Below are 19,623 nucleotides of genomic sequence, written 5' to 3' on the forward strand. Positions count from 1 at the left end.
AATAAATGCAGTGGGGATGTATGTTATGCCTTTAGAACTTTGATGTGCTCATAACCCATGCATCATTAGGCTGGTGAATGAAGACAAAGTTTACCTGTAATAAGCAGTATGTTTGCAACAGAATTCTTTTCTTGGATTCCACAAACATTGCAAAAGACAAGAATAGGGGTTGTAGATAATACCATCATAACTCAGTGCAGCTTTACTCCTTTAAGCTGTCTATATATGAGGGGGGAGCAGAAACAGATGAAGACCATATACTTCCTGTTAAAAGGTTGCAGCATGCATCAAGGTTCCTTTCTGGCTACTGTACAACCTTCCCAATATAGGTCATCCTTTGATTTATAAACTATTTTTAACCTTGCAGCAGCTAAATGGGACTCTTACAAGATGTTAAGCTACATTTTATGCATAATATATCAAGTACTGATTAGTGCGATGTTCCATAAAAGTAAAATTATTAGATTATTATTTATAATAGTATGAGATATGACATTGGTGGAGTGTCGTATGGTACAAACAATCTTTGCTAAAATGCTTCTGAGGATAAGGAGTTGGCTTTTCCTTTCACCTTTCTCTTCTTGGACATAAAATGAATTAAATGAAACACAAAGGCATGGAAATGAGGTTAAATTAATTTAGGGAGACAAACTGTTCCATATAAAAAAGCATATGCATTTTATTATAAGGATTGCTTTAGTGAAGCTTCCTTTAGGGGAAACATGCTCATTTAAAAGAAATATAGTCTGTTTTTAGCCTTCCTGATTTTTGGTGGAGAAGTTAAGATTTTCCCTTCATACCTAAATATTATTTTTTGTACTGGAACCACTGAGGTGATCGGACTCAGAAACAATGTGAGTTTGTATATATGTTAACTAGAGAATGATGGAATCCAGAAAACAGAGCATTTGAAGATTAAATCCTCAAGAAAGTAGTGACAAGCCTCTTGTCCTTGAAGCTTATATAAATAACTTTCCAGTGTTTTTTTAACCTGTTCCCCTCTCTCCCCCACTATCCCAGCAGCGAGGTATGTCACTCTGTGGTTAACATCCATCTCCTTTTATTGATGTCCACTTTGGTATCTGTACAGCCCATCAATTTTGCTGCGTCTTTGACAGCCTCTGGGAGCCTATGAGTAGAGTTCCTGGATTCTCTGTTGGAGGGGACCTGTCAGCTTTCTCTGGGCCTAACAGTCCAATCAGACCTTGGTACTAAGTCTCATAAATCTTGTGGGTGACCCAGGTGAACTCTGAGGCTCAAAGCTCACTGAAAACTGATCAGGCCTCTGCTTAGTTTAACAGGCCCCTTGCAATGACAACTGAAGGGTTCAACAAATTCACAAAACAGATATATTTTAGCTGAAAAATTAATGGCTTTTAAAAGAATGTTTGACAATTGTTTAAGGTTGTCTATAGATCCATTATGCTGATAAACGACCAACATGGTTTATGCCAGAAAGAAAGCAACCTGTTTGTGTGAGGGGTTCCCCCCCCTTTCCTTTTCTCTTATGTTTATTTTAAAGGAAAAGTGAAAGGCATGAATGATGGTGCACAGTTGCCAGTTGTTCCTTGAGACAGTATGGTTTGCACATAGCATAAAAACTGGAGAATATCAGAAAGTATACCTGTGTGGCATAAGTCTAACCTTATAATCAAAGTGAAATTAAAATGGCTCAGCAACTGCCCTTGGTGACCTGCTATTGACCATTTGAACTTCTAAGTTAGGGTCAGCTGGGGCCCCCCAATAGGAGGTCAAAAACTGGTCAGGGCTCTTCAGCACTAGCATTTTGAATGGGAAGATTTTATTGCTGTGATTTATACAATTTTCTCAGACAAGTTAAGGAGACCTTAAAACATGCCATGGTGCTAGCTGGGTATACCATCAGCTTTAGAAATAAATTCTGATTGTCCAGTTGAAATCTCTGGTGACCAGACCTTTAAGTATTTTCCCCTCTGTCTTCTAAAGATTCATTCCCACACTCGACCCCTGAATGTGACAAGGTTAGTGTTCCCAGATTTATTTAAACAATACCTACGCACCAAATGAAGCACTTTACTAAGCTGATTAATTGCAAATGTAGAATAACCAACATGTAATGAATTATTTTGGGGACACAGGCAAACTTACAGAGATGTTAAAGTCCTAAATCACTCATTAAACTTCTTTGAACAAAATGAAAATCAATATTTTTACCTAGTCACAAAGATCCAAAATCTGAGATTTCTATCTCCCCCTAAGTCATTTAAAATAAAAGATAATCATAAATATTGAAATAATATTAAAGTCTTATTCCTATAATGAAGAATTCCAAGGATAAATTGATTAACTAGGTTTTTTTAAAGTTTAAATTAGAAATTTTCTGAATAAAGCAAATTTCGAGATTATTTAGGGCCCTATTGTTTATTTAGCTAAATTGGTTGTAAACTTGGCTTGAAAACTTCAAACTATATTCATTTATTCTATGCATAATAATGTAACCTATGTAAAATGGTTGTGTAAAAAGATGTTAAGCTTTACAGAGTTGTTATTGTGGAGAAAATCAAAGGAGGGAGTGTAGGTATGTTTGAAAATCAAAGGAGGGAGTGTTAGGTATGCCTTACGTTATTTATAAAAAGAAAAAGGCAAGATATAAATAAATAAATTAATAACTCAAGAACTACTATACTTTACAGTACATACAACCAGATAAATTATAATTTTGTTAAGTGTAAAGAGTTCTTCGATATGGAACAGTTCACATTTTAAGAAGATACCATGGATAAATGCGTTTCTTTTTAAATTTATTGATCCATTAATAGATGGTATTTTACTCATTATCTAGAATTATCACAATTGGAATTAATTTCTCATTCACTAGGATGTTTCCCGCAACCTGTCAAGTTTGTTTACCTTTTTAAAAGAAAAAAATTGTTTTGAGACTGCTCAACCTCTGTGGAATTCTTTATGAAGCTACCATACATGGGATCATACATGGGATTGTATCAATCGTTAATGGAGCTTAAATATTTATTTGTTTTATGGATGCATGTTTTTGCTTATACACCCTTGCAAACATATATTTATGATACTATTCTCTTCTAGGTTAAGTGAAGTTATATAAAATATAGAAAGTGAGAAATACAAGTAAAGAAAGAAAAGAAATGAAAGATATGAGATATAGCTTTATTTAACATCTTATACCAATACCATTCACTATATCGGTTCATATTTTTCTCTCCATATCTATTCTTGAAGCTTTTTAAACTGTCCTTTTATGAAGGTCTCATCAATTCCCTACAGTCACAACATTCTTCCTTTCAATTCACTAATCCCTTTTTTCAAATATTCTTTTAGTATTTTTACAATTGGATCTATATTTCAGTCCGCAGTCATCATTTTACCAAGTTACAGAAGTTCAGCTACTTGCTTTAGTTTGTCTTATTAATAGTAGTAACTATTGACAGGTGCTGAACCTGTTCAAAAAAGCCAAAGCAGTCCTAGGCTGCATTAACAGAGGGATAGAAATAAGATCACACAAAGTGTTAATATAACTTTATAATGCCTTGGTAAGTTTGCACTTGGAATATTGCATCCAGTTTTGGTTGCCACAATGTTGGGACTCTACAAAAAGTGCAGAGAAGAATAACAAAGATAATTAGGGGACTGGAGAATAAAACATATGAAGAATGGTTGTAGGAATTGGGTATGTCCAGTTTAATGAAAAAAGGACTAGTGGGGACAAGATAGTAGTGTTATAATATTTAAGTAGCTGCCACAAAGAAGAGGAGGGGGGAGAGAGGTAAACTTATTTTCCTAAACACATGAAGGAATTTCAAGAAGCAATGAATGAAAACTAATCAAGAAACTAAACCAGAACTAATGAGAAATTTTTGGACAGTTAGAACAATTAATCAGTGGAACAACTTGCCTCCAGTAGTTATGGATGCTGCACCACTGGAGGCCTTTAAGAAGGGAATGGACAACTTGAACAGGGATTTGGACTAGAAGACCTTCAAGGTCCCTTCTATTGTTCTATTAACTAACTTGCATAACCTAGAATTGTATATTCAGTTCTCTGTATCAAAGTGTCTTGGCAGTAGATAAATTAATTAGCAGAAGCAGAACCATATTTGTTATATCTCTCTGTTTACTGAAAATCATTTGGCTCTCAGCCAATAGTAACATTCCATAATCCATATACAAATTACTTACATATCCACGACTAACATATCTCTAGGATCACAAGAAATTATTGACATATTTAACAACCAAAATATTAAACAACCAAAGGGACAATACACCAATTTGTTTTACTTTCTTCTCAGTGTTAGAACATTGCATTTATCCATTTCATTTATTCTCATAAATGCTTTGCTTCCATTATATACCATTGTGTTTCAATTAATTTAAATGTAAAACATTCTATAATCGAAGCTTATTCTATATATATATAGAATATCATTTCTCAATGATCTGAGAGCAAAAATTCAGTTTTGTTTACCACCCAACCTGAAGCTGCACTTAACCAAATTTTGCTCATTGTCATTTCCCACCTTCGCACTTAACAAATGAAACCTTCCATGCTTTATGCATTCACTTATCACAATAAATGTATTATTTGAATCATCAGATTTACAGTTTATTCAAACACATTGAATGAATCACATTGCTGCTCTTGGGGTAAACTATACCTATCGTATATTAACATTTCTCTAGTTTAACCAGCTCCACCTATAATCTTATAATTTTTGAATATGCTCCCAGCATTTATGATTTCTTTTTATCATTTTTATTGAATGCCAACAATTACAGCAATTGTTTTAGATCCACTATCACTCCTGTACAACTCTCTAAAGTAACCTTTCTAGAATTCCTTCATTTCAATTTAATACCAAATTATTTTATTATTTTTATTTCCATTAATTCTGCTGGAGTTTATCCCTCTTCATTATTATTTTTTGCTTTTATTTCCATCAACATGGAATCCTCCTTTGTAATCTTAACTGTTTCTTACTCTCTGTCACTATGTTTTTGGATTTTTTTTCTTCTGTATAAATTTTATGTATTATCTTTCTCCTAGCATTTTTTACAGCAATCATTCTCTTACATGCATCATCCACAGCCTCTTTCATTTCATCATCCAGACATCCTTTTCCATATTTTCTGTTATATTTTATGTGCATATAACTCTGTGGCAGTGTCTCTATACTGTATTCTTTGATAATGCACATCTTTCACCAGTAAATAATCTTATATTTCAAGTTTATTATTAATATCAATGGACCCATTGATATTAACACCAAATGCCTATCCTGACTTTATGTAATCCAAACTTTCACGTAATATTTTAACTATTCTTGTCTCAATGTTGTGTGGCACTTAGCTAGGGCTATTCCCCCACTATAAATCACTTGAGGCCAGGCAGACAAAGTTTATGCAAACTCTAAGCATCAAGTGCCTAGACATATATTTAAAATGAGGCTCAAAAGGGAAGCAGAGTAGCAAAAGCAGAGATGACACAGCTGCTAATGCTTATCTATTGGCTCAAATGTCATTTTTTCTGTTGGTCTGGTATGTCAATTTCAATCTTTGTGGCAACAATCAATTCAGAGAAAATTTCTCCTTAATAGTTGCCACTTGATCAACTGTTTCCCTTGGAATACACTAAAAGAATAAAGGATTTTTGATATACACTTTTTTAATCTGTCAAAAATTTCAATTATATTAAAATGAATGTAATTGTTTTTAATTATACCTTATGCTGGTCTGGGACCAAAATAAAGCTTTGATTAATTGATTGATAGATTGATCAATTGATTGATTGAGGGTAGCATCCATAAATTTTGGCACATTTTGCATAGTATACCAGATATCCAGATTTATTCCAAATCTGCTTCACTGTTCTGTTCTAAATATACAATGTAGAAACTACTTTAGAAACAAATGTATTGTTGGCTATATCTCACCAACTTTGAGGAAACACACACATTCACACACTAAACTCTTACAGGGAAGCTTATGAGTGCATGGAGGGATGAAGGATTTTGTTTCTCAGCTGGTTTGTTGCAATCCTGATTTGCTTTGAGAGGGAATGACAGGCACACTGAACCCAGCTGGCTTCTGTGCCTAAGGCAGCAATAGAAGGTAGATGTTCCTGCTACTAGTCCAGCATTTAACCACTACACCATGCTGAATCACTGTGTGTTTATGAATATAGTAAGCCTCAGGGAGTCACTTAGGTATGGCTATATAATTAAGTAAATTGAAATGTATCTTTAACTCCAATTTAAAAAATGAATGTGTTTACTTTCATACCATAAAGATAGTTTATAAATGTTAATGAATATGAATATTTGGGGTCAAAGAATAGCTACACTTTGTTCACTTTAGGAATGTGGAAGTCATTGATTTATTGTTGAAAAGTTGTCATTGGTTTTGAGTGAATGGGTTAGCTTTAAAGTTGTAAATATTATTTTGAACTATGAATATCATGAATGTATATTATATTATTATTATTATTGTACAATTGTATCACAGCGGCCAGTTGTTTCGCCGGATTTGGCATTGGTTACTAGTCGGGCCCCACCCAGGGGCCTAGGACGTCGTAACGTATTTTCGCAATATGCGTGCAGATCCAAGCAGTGCGGCTTTTTGCATTTGACTGATGGTGATTTTGTCAATTTTTAACTGTTTTAAATGTAATTCCAGTGCTTTTGGAATAGCACCCAGTGTGCCAATTACCATTATTATTATTATTATTATTATTATTATTATTATTGTTGTTGTTGTTGTTGTTGTTGTTGTACAATTGTATCACAGCGGCCAGTTGTTTCGCCGGATTTGGCATTGGTTACTAGTCGGGCCCCACCCAGGGGCCTAGGACGTCGTAACGTATTTTCGTAATATGCGTGCAGATCCAAGCAGTGCGGCTTTTTGCATTTGACTGATGGTGATTTTGTCAATTTTTAACTGTTTTAAATGTAATTCCAGTGCTTTTGGAATAGCACCCAGTGTGCCAATTACCACTGGAATTACCACTGCTGGTTTGTGCCATAGTCGTTGAATTTCGATTTTTAAGTCCTGGTATCTTGCGATTTTTTCATGTTCCTTCTCGGCGACCCTGCTATCACCTGGTATTGCAATGTCTATGATTGTGACCTTATTTTTCTCAACCAGTGTGATGTCTGGTGTATTATGCGCCAGTATTTTGTCGGTTTGTATACGGAAATCCCACAAGATCTTGACCATCTGATTTTCGGTGACTTTTTCAGGCTGATGTTCCCACCAGTTTGTTGCTGTTTTAATATTATAATTTTTGCACAAATTCCAATGGATCATTTGTGCTACTGAATTGTGCCGCAATTTATAATCAGTCTGCGCGATTTTTTTACAGCAGATGAGTATGTGATCAACAGTTTCGTCAGCTTCTTTGCAAAGTCTGCATTTGGCATCATCAGAGGATTTTTCGATTTTGGCCTTAATGGCATTTGTGCGGATAGCTTGTTCTTGCGCAGCCAGGATTAGTGACTCTGTTTCTTTCTTTAATGTACCTGTTTTTAACCATAACCAAGTTTGTTCACTGTCCACTTTATCTTTTATTTTTTCCAGAAATTGACCATGCAGTGCTTTGTTCTGCCAACTCTCCATTCTTGATTTTATCACATCTTTTCTGTATTCTTGTTTTGTCTGTTGGGCCTTCAGTAGATTTTTGTTCTTTACTTCGATTAATAGATGTTCTTGAGTGTCTTTTAAATAATCAGCCAGTGCATGTTTTTCTTCTTCAACTGTTTGCTTCACTTGTAATAATCCTCTGTCACCTGATTTTCGGGGCAGATATAGTCTATCAGTATCACCACGTGGATGTAAACTGTAGTGCATTGTCATTAGTTTCCTGGTTTTTCGGTCCAAAAGGTCCAAATCAGCTTGTGTCCAGTTAACTATGCCAGCTGTGTATCTTATAACTGGTATTGCCCAGGTATTTATGGCCTTGATTGTATTTCCACCATTCAATTTAGATTTCAAAATTTTCCTAACTCTGTTGGTGTACTCTCGCCTGACAATAGTTTTTACTTCTCCATGCTTGATGTTATCCAACTGCAGAATGCCTAAGTATTTGTAGGCTTCATTTTCTTTGCATTTAATTAGTTGGCCATTGGGCATTTCAATTCCCTCAGATGCAGTGATTTTGCCCCTTTTTATGGATACAGTGGCCCATTTTTCCATGCCAAACTGCATTGAAATATCGGTGCTGAATACTCGGACTGTATTTGTCAATGATTGGATTTCTATTTCTGACTTTCCATAGAGTTTCAAATCATCCATATATAGTAAATGCGAAATTTTTTCAGCTTTTTTGGCTGTTTGGTAGCCTAATTTCATTTTTTTAAAGATTACTGATAGTGGGATCATTGCGATGATGAAGAGAAGAGGTGAAAGTGAATCACCCTGGAAAATTCCTCGCTTGATATTAACCATTCCGTAGCTCTCATTCCCTACTGCCAACTCAGTTCTCCATTGTTTCATTGCCTTTTCAGTAAAGGATGTAATATTTTTGCTAATGCCAGTTGTTTCTAAGCATTTTATGATCCAACTATGTGGCAGTGAGTCAAATGCCTTTTTGTAATCAATCCAGACCATATTCAAGTTCGTTTTTCTGTTCTTACAATTTTCTAATATCATTTTATCAATTAGAAGCTGATCTTTTGTGCCCCTGCTCCTTCTTTTGTTGCCTTTTTGCTCTACTGGCAAGATGTTGTTTGTTTCCAAATAATCCATCATGTTATCTGCAATAATGCCTGTGAGTAATTTGAAGGTTGTTGGTAAGCATGTTATTGGTCTATAGTTTTCAGGTGTTGTTCCTTTAGTTGGATCTTTCTGAATCAAGTATGTTTTTCCAGTTGTCAACCATTCATCAATTTGGCCCTTTTGTAAAATTTCATTCAGTTGCCTGGCCAATATTGCATGTAAACTGGTCAGATATTTGAGCCAGAAACCATGTAATTGGTCCTTTCCAGGTGATGTCCAATTCTTTACCTTTTTAACTCGATTTTTGATCATCTCAGTTGTTATTTCTAATACTTGCATTTGTTTGTTGCCAATGCTTTTCTCAAAGTCATGTATCCACTTTGCTTCCTTGTTGTAGTCCTTTGCATTTTCCCACAATTCTTTCCAGAATTCAACTGTGGCCTGCTTTTCTGGTTTTTCACTTTTGGTGTCACCATTCACATTAAGACTTTGATAAAAACGCCGTTGGTCTGATCGAAATTGCTGATTTTGTTTATATTGGATGATTCGTGCCTTATATCTTTCAATTTTTCTAGCTGTTGCTGTTATCTGCTGTTTTACAATCTCTACAGCTTCATTGATGTTTCTTGTATCCAATCTATATCTTCTGATTAGCCGATCTATGATTTTGTTGTTTTTAAGCCGTTGCTCATGCATGTTCTTTAAGTTACTAGCATCTGCCCTTAATTTTTTGATTTTTTGTTCTAGACGGATTTTCCACTTTGGCTTTGATGCTTTTTCTGTTGTGTGACTAGGTACTTTAATTTTAATGCCTATTTCATTAGTGACTATTACAGCTGCGCTGTACATTAACTGGTTTGTTTCCAAGATGGATCCCGATTCAATTGTTGAAAACACTGCATTAACCATTTTCATGATAGGGGCCAAAATTTTCTTAGGCACAGTTTTTAGTGATGGTAAACGTTGCCTTTCCTCATTAAGCAGAAAATGCTCCATGATCTTATCCTTCAATTCTTTTTGTTTTTGAGTTAGTTCATCAGTTGGTTCAGTGATAACTGGTTCTAGTGGTGGTGATGTTATTTCCTCCCCGAGAGCTTCTTCTGGGAGTTCTACTATAATGTCTTTAGTTGTGTCTTGAATATCAGTTATTTCCGCTTGTGATATTGTTTTTTGGGTTTTGCAATTTGCCTGAATTTCCTCATGTTCAACTTCACTAAACACTTTATTCCGTATAATAAATCGCCTTTGATCTGCTAGTCGTTGTTCACTAACATTTGAATCTGGATATTGTTGTTTCCATAATTCATACATTCGCTTTAAATATCCTCTTTTTTCTGGCTCTGAGTTGTAGTAACAGGCCATTATGGCACGGTTTTCATCTGCACTATATTTTTGTCATTTTGTTGGCTGGTCCACTTGTAGCCCACTTGTCGACGGATGTCCAGGGAACCCAACATCCGCCGCGGCCCTTGTTAACCCGCGCGACGACCGATGCGGTATGGAATTCTTATTCGTTTTTTTCACCATATTGTATGGGTTGGCGGGGGTTTTTTTACGGGACCAGATGCCAACCTGTTCCCAACCTTCCTCCTTTCTCATCCGGGCTTGGGACCGGCAACGGCGGAGTTTTATTATTATTATTGTTATACAATTGTAACACAGCGGCCAGTTGTTTCGCCGGATTTGGCATTGGTTACTAGTCGGGCCCCACCCAGGGGCCTAGGACGTCGTAACGTATTTTCGTAATATGCGTGCAGATCCAAGCAGTGCGGCTTTTTGCATTTGACTGATGGTGATTTTGTCAATTTTTAACTGTTTTAAATGTAATTCCAGTGCTTTTGGAATAGCACCCAGTGTGCCAATTACCACTGGAATTACCACTGCTGGTTTGTGCCATAGTCGTTGAATTTCGATTTTTAAGTCCTGGTATCTTGCGATTTTTTTCATGTTCCTTCTCGGCGACCCTGCTATCACCTGGTATTGCGATGTCTATGATTGTGACCTTATTTTTCTCAACCAGTGTGATGTCTGGTGTATTATGCGCCAGTATTTTGTCGGTTTGTATACGGAAATCCCACAAGATCTTGACCATCTGATTTTCGGTGACTTTTTCAGGCTGATGTTCCCACCAGTTTGTTGCTGTTTTAATATAATAATTTTTGCACAAATTCCAATGGATCATTTGTGCTACTGAATTGTGCCGCAATTTATAATCAGTCTGCGCGATTTTTTTACAGCAGCTGAGTATGTGATCAACAGTTTCATCAGCTTCTTTGCAAAGTCTGCATTTGGCATCATCAGAGGATTTTATTATTATTATTATTATTATTATTATTATTATACAATTGTATCACAGCGGCCAGTTGTTTCGCCGGATTTGGCATTGGTTACTAGTCGGGCCCCACCCAGGGGCCTAGGACGTTGTTGTTGTTGTTGTTGTTATTATTATTATTATTATTATTATTATTATTATTATGTTAATCTTTGGTGAGATTCACAGCCTTTGGGGCTGGTTGGTAGCTCAACAGCTCGAGTCCTAACCAAGGACCTAGGAACTGTTAAGGTAATGTCGGAGGATATAAGCTGTTCCAAGCAGGGTGTTTTTTTGTAGAATCAGAATGTTCAAGTCTGATAAATTTAGAATTTCCAAATAGCGAGCTAGCCCTTTAGGTATTGCTCCAAGGGCTCCAATTACAATCGGGACAACAAACAATTTCTTTTTCCACAGTCACTCAACTTCAATTTGCAAGTCCCGGTACTTTGTGATTTTTTCTTGCTGTTTATCTTCAATTCGTGCATCTCCAGGTATTTCAATGTCAACGAACCATACTTTTTTCTTTTCAACTATTGTTATGTCTGGTGTGTTGTGGGCCAAGTGCCTGTCAGTCTGAATTCTGAAGTCCCACAAGATCTTGACTTTCTCATTCTCTAAAACCTTCTCAACATGATGTTCCCAGTGGTTTTTGCTGTATTCAAATCCAAACTTTTGGCACAATTTCCAGTGAATGATCTTAGCAACGCGGTCATGGCATTGTAGGTAGTCAATTTGTGAATTTTTTCTGCACCCACTGATCAAGTGGTCGACTGTCTCGTCTTTCTCATTACAGAAGCGACATTTGCTGTTGGTGGTAACATGTTGAATTTTTGCCTTCATGTAGTTTGTGTCTAAGGCTTGTTCTTGAGCTGTCAAAATAAAGCCTTCTGTTTCTTTTTTCAGTGCTCCTGATCTTAATCAGTTCCAAGTTAGCTTTTGGTCAGCTTTGCCTTCAATACTTTTCAAGTATTGGCTATGCATAGCTTTGTTTTTCCAATTTTCAGCTTGCTTCTCAATTACTTCTTTCTTATATTCAGCTTTTGACTTAGATGTCTTTAAAAGGCCTCCTTTATTTACTTCCTTAATCATTGGTTCTTTACTTTTCTGGATGCAATCATTCAAGCTTGTTTTTCTTCTTCCACAGTCTGTTTTACTTGTAGGAGTCCTCGACCACCCTCTGCTCTTGGTAGATATAATCAGTCAACATCACTTTTAGGGTGCAAACCATGATTCATTGTCATAAGGTTCCTTTTTTTCTGTCCAAATTGTCCAACTCCATCTGGGTCCAGTCAATTATTCCTGCAGAGTATCAAATCACAAGTATAGCCCAGGTATTTATGGCTTTTATGATGTTTCCTCCATTCAATTTGGACTTTAATATCTTGCGAATTCGTCAAATGTATTTGGCTGAAGTTAATTCCTTGACTTTATTATGCATTAAGTCAGAGGCCTCTAAAATCCCCAAGTACTTGTAGCCTTCTTCTGGTTTTACTACCTTTATCATTTCTTCATTCTCAAGTTCTATTCCATCATCTTCTATGACCTTGCCTGCTTTGGTTGCCATTGTTGCACATTTGTCAATTCCAAACTGTATACCAATGTCTTGGCTAAATTCTTTTGTGCTTTCAATTAATAAATTCAGTTCAGTTTTGTTTTACCAAACAGCTTCTAATCATCCATGTACACCAGGTGCGAACTTTTCAGTCCTTTCTTTGCAAGTTCGTATCCACAGTTCAACTTCTTCAAAATGATTGTCAGTGGTAGCATTGAGAGTATAAAAAATAGGGGTGAAAGGGAATCGCCCTGGAAAATGCCTCATTTAATTTCAACTTCACCCAGTTCTTCTTCATTAGCTATAAGCTGCATTTTCCAGAGGTTCATTGAAGTTTCCATGAATTTTTGTTATGTTGCTGCTGATGCCAAAGATTTTCAGGCCTTTCTTGATCCAGCTATGGGGAACTGAATCAAATACTTTCTTATAGTCTATCCAAGCCATGAACAGGTTGGTTCATCTTTTCTTTGAATTCTTTAGGATTAGTTTGTCAATTAGCAGATGGTCCTTTGTTCCTCTTGAATTTTTGCAGCATCCTTTCTGTTCTACAGGAAGCAAGTTATTTCTTTCCAAGTATCCATAAATTTGGTTTGCAATGATACCAGTAAGGAGCTTGTATGTTGTTGGCAAACAGGTGATTGGCTTATAGTTTCCAGAGTCCTTTCCTTTTTCTTTATCTTTTTGGATCAAAAATGTCCTTCCAGTTGTCATCTATTCATCATTTTCAGGTGTTTTTAAGATCTGGTTCATTTGGGCTGCCAATCTTTTGTGCACACTTGTAAGTGCCTTTAACCAGAAGCCATGTAACTCATCTGAGTATAAGAGCCAAGGTGGCGCAGTGGTTAAATGCAGCACTGCAGGCTACTGCTAGATCAGCAGTTCAGCGGTTCAAATCTCACCGGCTCAGGGTTGACTCAGCCTTCCATCCTTCCGAGGTGGGTAAAATGAGGACCCAGATTGTTGGGGGCAATATGCTGACTCTCTGTAAACTGCTTAGAGAGGGCTGAAAGCCCTATGAAGCGGTATATAAGTCTACTGCTATTGCTATCTGGTCCAGGTGCACTCCAGTTCTTCACTTTTCATACCTTTTAATCTTTTCAGCAATGGCAACAACCCTCTGCTTCAGCTCTTTAATTATTACTGCAATCTCCTTATTCTCCAAATCGTATCTTACTTCCAGGCTGTTTTTGACCTGCTTGTTTTTTAGCTGACTTTGCCTTAGGTTCTTCAAGTTGCTCAAGTCTCTACGAAATTTTTTGATCTTCAATTCCAACTGAATTTTCCATTTAGGCTTCCTCTTCTTGCCTCTTTGGTTCTTCTGTATTTTCAAACCCAATTCTTTGGTGGTTCTGAAGGCTGCTGCATACAGCTGGTTTGTTTCAGCTAATGTAGTGGTTTGAATGGTTTGCACAGCCTCATTGACCTTTATTAGTACCTTTCTCAATTCTTTCTGGTTCACTTGGTTCAGCTTTGGCAAACGTGTTCTTTCGACATCTTCCATTTGATGCTTTATTTTCTCAGCTAATTGAGCAATATCTGTTGGTGTTTGTTCTTTAGTGTTTTCTTGTTCTTTATCTTCATCCATTTCAGCATCCTCTTCCTTCCTTTCTTCCTCAGTTTGCTTTTGAGTTTGCAGATCATTCTTGATATTACTCTTCTTTGTTGGTATACTCAGACCACTGCTTTCTCTTTGATTCCTATTAATTCTGCTGTGGTGAAAAATTTGTGACTTAGAATTACACGTTGTTGGTCCATTAGCCTTCGTTCACAGATATCACAATCCGTGTGGTTCACCTTCCAAATATGATACATTCATTTTTGAAATCCACGTTTTGCTGGCTCAGAAAATAGTAAGCTGATAGTAAGCTTTGATAATAGAGATGTTTTCTTCCCTAGTCCAGAGTTTTCGCTTTTTCTTCCACTAGCTTATCAGGTCCATGCCTTGGTTGCTAGCAGAGAGAGCTGAACCCTGTAGCTCATTTTGCACAGAATGCCCAGGAGCCATAGCATCCAACGGAACCCTTGTTAACCCAGGCAACGGTTCAGCCGGCATAAATTTCATTTTTTTTTGTATTCACCATATTTGAATGGATTGTGGTGCAAATTTTGTCTGGCCCTTCACCTGAGACCTGTCTGATATGGTTGCACCTGTTCAGCATAGCCCTTAGGAACATTAGAGCATGCAAGCCCCTCCACCATGACAATGTAAAGCTCCTCGGAGGGGTTATTATTATTGTTGTTGTTGTTGTCATAATCATATAATGATTCATTAATCTTTTATGCAGTTTCCACTGCCAGCTTTTGGTTGTACAGCCACTCAAGGGGCTTTGAGTGCAGCTTGTTTTCCTACACTTGCTTATCCTGTAAGCCTGTTCAGCTCTAAATTCACAGAATTAAAGCTTGATGGTACCTTAGGTAAACTTTATTTACATAAAGTAAATATCACTAAATCTTCTTGCCTAAATTGTGAAGACATAGCAAAAATAGAGTAAAAATCCTTACGTTTCTTTTTACTTGTTCTGAACTTGGTTTCTCAATGGGAAATTGTAAAAAGTGACAAGTGGTAAGGAAAGAAACTGGCTACAATTGACTTATTCTTCCAATGGAATATAATTTCATGCAGCTCTTCTTGTAATGACAGATTTGGGCTATATTTGCTATAGAAAACTGGGCGAATCTCACCCCTCCTGTTTTTACCTTCTTAATTGAATTCCAACATCATGCAAAGGTGTAGTAGTAGGAATAGTCTGTTGTAACATTATTATACTGAAAAGTAGATTGTAGATTGTCAAGCCTCATTTGATACAGCTGTATGATGAACTATGAACAAGAAAAGAAAAACCACATGGTAGCTTCTAGAAGTGGGAGAAAGTAAGAGGGTCTTGAAAGCTAGTTTAATTGTTTACTGTTTCTTATCTGCCCAGTCTCTAGAACATCTTCTCAGTGTCTGAGAGTTTCTAGTGATGAGTGGAGATAATGTTCTGGCCATGAGAATAAAAAAATAACCATTAGCTTTCTTCCTTCAGCTTGGGGCTATGTGCTCCTCTTCCATATTTATGTCTCAAGCAAATGAACGATCATACTACGTATTGTTGTAAAGATGATACAGTAGATCTGAGTTTTATTGTTTGGCTCTGAGGAAGAAAAAGGGAGTTCTTTAAGTTCACCATTCAAGCTGCTTATTATATTGCTCATGTGGACAACTGATCCAAGGTAGTTGGTAAGAGATCTGAGTGTATTCACAGCTGTGCTCACCATCATGACAGTCAGACCCAAAGGTAAAGTGCCCCAAACTAAGGCTATCTTGAGAATGTTTACTTGTATTAGGCACACATTAAACTCCTTGGTGATTTTCTTTCCACTTTCATGATCTGACTTTTTACAACATTCATTTTAAACAAGGTTAAAAGTTCTGAGGAAAAAAGAAATAGTAGAAAAAACAGAATAGCATTACATTGGTCCTCTAATACAAAAAACAAAGGAGAGTCACATATAGCCTAACTACCCATAACTTTTCAGTTGAAATGCTATGGAATAGACACATTGGTCTTCATTATCCTTCCTAATAAACTGAATAATATTCATACTGCTTTATTCTTTTTCCATTAGCTTTATCTTTAATATTTAATTAGCTTTTCAAGATCTACAGTTTAACTTCAAGAGATTAATGAAGAATACAAAGCAACCTTAAACATTTGGCAATGTGGAGCATAAACATTAGTACCACATATAAAATAAGGCTTTATATAATTAGATTTGTGGCCTAGCTTTGCATTTTAATGTGAGCATGGTTTTTATCCCTGCGTCATCTTCTTCAAATTCAGTGTTGGCTTCTTCAGTTGCAATTCAATTCTTCTAAAATTTTTTAGACCTATCGTATTTTCTGTTAATGAATTATATTCCCACTTTAAGGCCTGGGCAGCCATAAAGCCAGCTGACCGTGCATAGCAGCAAAATTATACAGAAAGTTCCATCTCCTTTCTGCTAATAGGAGTCTAATTTTTTTTTGTAGCCAAAATCTGGTAGCTGTAGATTAGCAGCATTGTCAATCATAAAATTAAGTGGAACGAACACTTGGGTTTATTTTAATAAACCTAAGAGTTAATATATGTATATAAGTCACATTTACTGGATTACACCAATCTTATTAAGTTGTTAAAAACAAGGAGAAAAATAATCACATATGGAAAAAAACATCTTTAAAGTGTCACATTGAGGGTTGTGAACTGGATGAGATTGAGCATTCAGACTTGTTTTCAATATACAAAGAATTCTAAAGCCAGAAATTAATCCTAATCTCTTTTGATTTTAAGACTATAGGTGGAAGGGTGAATTTCTGAATCTTTGTAAGTAAACCATCCCCAGTATTTATTCTTTATTCTTTATGTTTTTAAGAACCCTTTTAATGTAGACATTTATTATATTAAGGAATTGATTAACCTGGATGATTCTGGTTTGTTGCTTGCAAAGAACATATACATGAGAATGGCATTAAAATATTGTCACCTCACCTTAGATCATGATTGTCCAACTTCATAGAGTGAAGAGGAATTGTCTGGGGCCATATTTACATATTATTAATATATATTATTTTTTGTTATAAATAACAAACTTTCTTTCTTTTTTATATATATTTTTTGTAGGATTGCATTACGAGACATCCAGAGTTGCATACCGCCCACAGCCTGTAGGCTGGGCATGCTCTTGAAGAACAACACCTCTTGATTGTTGTTGATTTATGCTTAGTAAACAGAGGATTTTCTGTTCACAAGTGAATGAGAAGGATATAATATAAATAATATTCAAGGTAATAAACTCAAGACTTGTATTACTTTGAAAGCATGTTAGTTTATGGCACTGGGGAAGAAGATGTATGAGCTGTGTCAGAGTCTTTAGTGACACTGTAAGGTATATACCGGTACAAGATCTTGTAGCAGAAAATAAATGCATGTATTGGTTGATTTGTCAAGTGTTTACTGCATGTATTGTTGCTACAACCGAATTGACAGCACTAGTAGCATCTACAAGACTGTGCCAGGTCCTTACAACTTTCCAGATTTATACAGCAATGTTCAAAAGATCCAAGGAATAAAGTGAGCCAGACTCAAATCTCCATAAAGCTCATAGGGTAATCTTTGGCAACTTATCTTTCAATTTAATTTGTAGTAAGGATATGTTGACCTAATTAATCAGTGCAACACCTGTATAGTTGGAAAATGAGCATTCCTGAATGCTATATAAGATTTTTCAATAAGCATATTAACACTTCCGTTCGTTTGGGCATAATTTGAGTTAATTATATGGAGGCAGTTTCAATTCAGTTGGAGACTGAGTCAAGACACTTCATAGATTTTGCTTCCCCACTTTTGTTTCTGAAGTTTTATCACTGTGCTTCTCTGCACTTTTTAGAATGAAAAGTAATAGATAAAAGTATTGTAAATGGTAACTATAACAAAGGGAAGATCTGTCTGTCTGTCTGTCTGTCATCACCCAAGCTTTGTGGAAGGACAGAATAAATGAAAACATTATTCTTTTTTCTTAAAATAAAGTCTTGAACTCATTGGCATATTTATATGTTTCATTCCCCCCTCCCTTCTATTTATCCCACATTCCAGGAATCATATATTTTTGGAATAATCTTAAAAGTAGGTTCCTTAAAACCGATTTGCTTGATTCTGACAACAGAGAAAGCTATATGTTTCACCTGAAAGTGGTTTTCAGTCCCAAGATTGTTTTTTCATCGAGAACTATCACAGTACATAAATGATAGTGGGAATGGCGAAAGATACCTTGATACTGGAAAAAAGGTTCTTGGGAAGCATTATTTCAGATGCCCACTGAATAAGTAAAAAAAATCCAAAAGTGGACATTTGGAAGAACCACACCCAGTTTGATTGAGCCGAGTCTGAGATTTGTCACACTTAATATCATGTAGCCCAGAGAAGATATATTTACCAGCTGAACATGAAGGAGTGAATCGATTTAACCCATTAAACAGAACTATGGAAAAAAATTTAATCCCATTATTCAGAGACTGCTGAGTGCATTTTACCTTAGGGAAATGTGCTTCTGCTCATTTTCTGTAACTCTATAGTCCATTTTAGCCTGTAAGCATGAAAATTAACAGCACATTAATGGGACTATTGCCTGTACTTGTAGCACTGTCTGTTTAAGGATAGACCATTAAAAAAATAGAAGGAGGTAATAGTCCCTGCATTGAAACGGGAGAAGTGTACAATTGAAAATATTTCAGGTAGTGCTTGTTTTTATGCTTAGTAAACAGAGGTGGATTTGAATGTGATGAATGTGTAATCAGTATTATCATAATATACACATTTCAAAGCTTCATTGATCAGATAGGGGCTTATAAAAATGAAGCAAGAGAGTAGATATTGAATAACTTCATAAATAAAATTATTTCCATGTTGTACAAAATGCTGATGAGAACAATTTTAATAGCAAATATTTTCTCTATTAAAGGCTCAATGTTCCTGGAGGGTTTTCTGTTTTATTTATGAGATTTGTTTTAAGTATTTAGACTACAGTCCTATAAATATGCACCTGGAAATAAATGCTGCTGCTCTTAATAATTTATATCTGAATAGACAAGGATAAGATTGCATTGCATGTTAGCAGCACATCCCCAAAATTAGTGCATTTTACTAAATCTATATAGACCACCACATTTGAATAAGATAAGACTTAATTCTCACATTTTCCCAAAATCCCTTCTTTATAATAATTAAATTATTATAGAGTTCTCCCTGTTTTAGTATCTATTGTTCCCTGGGGCCATTCATATGCTGACTATGTATTCCCCAATGCAGATATACCCACCAACACCAGTATTATCCCTATGGATTGTTAGCAGGTAATATCATTTCCTGGAAGCATTTCTTGTGTTATTTTTCATGCAATCCCCAAAGATACTTAAATATTGTGAAAAGCTTCTTCACTGAATGACAGTTCAAAGCTACAGTGACTAAGCTGTAAGACCTACTGAGTTCATAGAGAATTTATATCAGCAGTTGAA

This window comes from Thamnophis elegans, chromosome 3 (assembly GCF_009769535.1).
Source record: "Thamnophis elegans isolate rThaEle1 chromosome 3, rThaEle1.pri, whole genome shotgun sequence".
In the NCBI taxonomy this organism is placed as follows: Eukaryota; Metazoa; Chordata; class Lepidosauria; order Squamata; family Colubridae; genus Thamnophis; species Thamnophis elegans.